Source organism: Oratosquilla oratoria, chromosome 24 (assembly GCF_046742065.1).
Source record: "Oratosquilla oratoria isolate Oo_2021 chromosome 24, ASM4674206v1, whole genome shotgun sequence".
NCBI lineage: Eukaryota > Metazoa > Arthropoda > Malacostraca > Stomatopoda > Squillidae > Oratosquilla > Oratosquilla oratoria.
Window position 1 is genome coordinate 44069345 of NC_134800.1, and position 2500 is coordinate 44071844.

Below are 2500 nucleotides of genomic sequence, written 5' to 3' on the forward strand. Positions count from 1 at the left end.
TACCTATGTGCATAACCTTACATTTACTTGTGCTAAATTTCATTAGCCACTTTTCAGACCATTGCGGTTTTTTTTTTTTTTTTTTTTTTTTTTTTTTTTTTTTTTTTTTTTTAATCTTGAATATCTAAATGGTGTAAGTGATCATTTGCCATTCCGCACAATTTTGTGTCATCGGACTCGTGAGGCTCCGCAAATTGCTTTCTAGATATGGCTGTGGTGGCTGGTTTCCTTCTTGTTAAGAGTTTTAGGTCAGTGTTAAGAGCAAAAGAGGCTTCTGAGGATGTGATCAGTAACAGTAAACAACGGGAAAGTAGCGCTGAAACTTTTGAGAAAAGGTTAGACAACTTTATGGATGGGGATGACAGGTGGCCAGGGAGATGGAACTGCCTAGTTTAGGCCTTATGGTCCCTCGCAGTCTTCTTCATTCTTATGTTCTTATGTTTAAGGCCGCTTTATTTAATCGTCGGCCCCTCCTCTCCGTCCCTTCATGCGGATAATAGAGAAGACTGGGAGAAATCCATTGAAGCTGTGAACAATATCTCCATTTCTAGAAAATGAGGTGGGTCAATGATTCTGTTGCCATGTGGAAATGACCTCCTGTCTGCCTCATCACTTTTGGTTGGGCGGTTTTCCCAAGTTTCCCCCAATAACAACATGCCAACCTTGGTCATCCGACACTCTCGCTTGGGCAGACCCTTCAGTGAACAATAACCCGCTCCCTTTCTCTTCCTACTCCTCTTTCCCCTCCTCCTCCTCCTCGTCCCTGTCCTCCTCCTCTTCCTTCTGCTCCTCCTCCCCGTCCCCATCCTCCTATTACTCCTGCTCTTCCTCCTCTTCCTCCTGCTCCTCCTCCTCTTCGTCCCTATCCTTCTCTTCCTCCACTTCCTCCCCCTCCCCTCCTCCCCCTCCCCTCCTCTCCCTCCTCATCTTCATTCTCCTTCCCTTCCTCTCCATTCTCCTCCCCTCCTCTTCCTCCTCCTCCTCCTTGTCCACCTTCATAATAGGATCGCATTTCTATTCCCAACGGATATTGATCTGGAAGTCGGTGAGGGTGATGACGTGTTTGCGAGGTTCGCGTCGGGCATTTCCAGACCGTTTCATTCGTCTCTGGACGGTCTCAGCCCTTATGAAAACATAAGAATGGAGGGAACTACAAGAGACCATAAGGCCTACACTTGGCAGTTCCTTGTCCATTACCACCTATCCTCCCCATCCATAAAGTTATCCAACCCTCTCTTAAAACAACCAATAGTTTCAGCGTTCACTGCATTGTTACTTCATCTGTTCCATTCGTTGAACCACTCAATTAGTAAACCAGTTCTTGCCTATTTCCTTCACTTAAATATGCCCAATTTGAAGTTATTACTATTCATTTCTGGACAAGTTCAGCCTGTGTATAATATTTCCCCTACAACAACACGCACCACCTCTCTCTCTCTCTCTCTCTCTCTCTCTCTCTCTCTCTCTCTCTCTCTCTCTCTCTCTCTCTCTCTCTCTCTCTCTCTCTCTCTCTCTTTCTTTCTTTTAGCATCTAATGTTTTAATTTCTTTCTGGAAGCCATGCCAACCCGTTAAGGTTCCTTTTACTTGGTGTGATTAAATTAGCCTTCCACAGCCAAGGGCAGGGGACGCTCATCCTACAAACTGGCATCCCATTTGAGTAAACGCGTTGCTTGGGACGAGAATTACGAGTGGCGAAATGACGTAACTGGACGAAATCGGGGTTAGTAGGTACTTCGTCCCGGAGATGAATATAAAACGCTTGCCGGCAGCAAGGAACAAAGAAAAAGGGTCACCAGGTAGAGAAGGGGTTGCGTGCTTTAGGCCCAAAGCCCCACACCAAGACGAATAAGATCATCTGGAACCAAAACAGATTGGATAAAAATCGTCACCAGATACGGAAGGGACGAAAGGGTTATCACACTGAGCTATTTTTCCTCCGACTGTTGGAACTGATCTTCAGCCCGCAGCTTTCGGAAAGGAGTCTGATATGCTGGAGGAAAATCAACTTCCTCCAGCATATCCGATGAATTGGAGGTTGGAGGAAAAATAGCCCAGTGTGATAGCGCCTTCAAACGTTGCCTGCAATCTTGGGATTAACGATTTGGGGGCCCCAAATTTTCGCGACTTTTATCACCCACTCGTAAGTATACGATCGTTAAACGTCCTTTACTGCTTTCTTAAGCCCAGAAATCTCTTTTAAGAATACGAATATTAAAATCTGTTCAGGTAATAGGAGCTCGTTAAAGCTGAGGTCACCTTTTCGTCCAAGTGACGTAGTGATGGATAAATGTACGTTTTGCAAGTGACGCGTTGACGTTATATTTGCCTAAACGTGTTGGTTGGTTGTTCGGGTAGAATTATCAGCCTCGTACTTTGCACCACGAAGCAAAACAGCCCCATTATTCGAGAACAAAGAATTAGTGCTCTAAATAATCGTTTGACGATAATCGTTGAACGATGATCGTATCGAGGAAAACGTACTTTGATATTGGTGATAG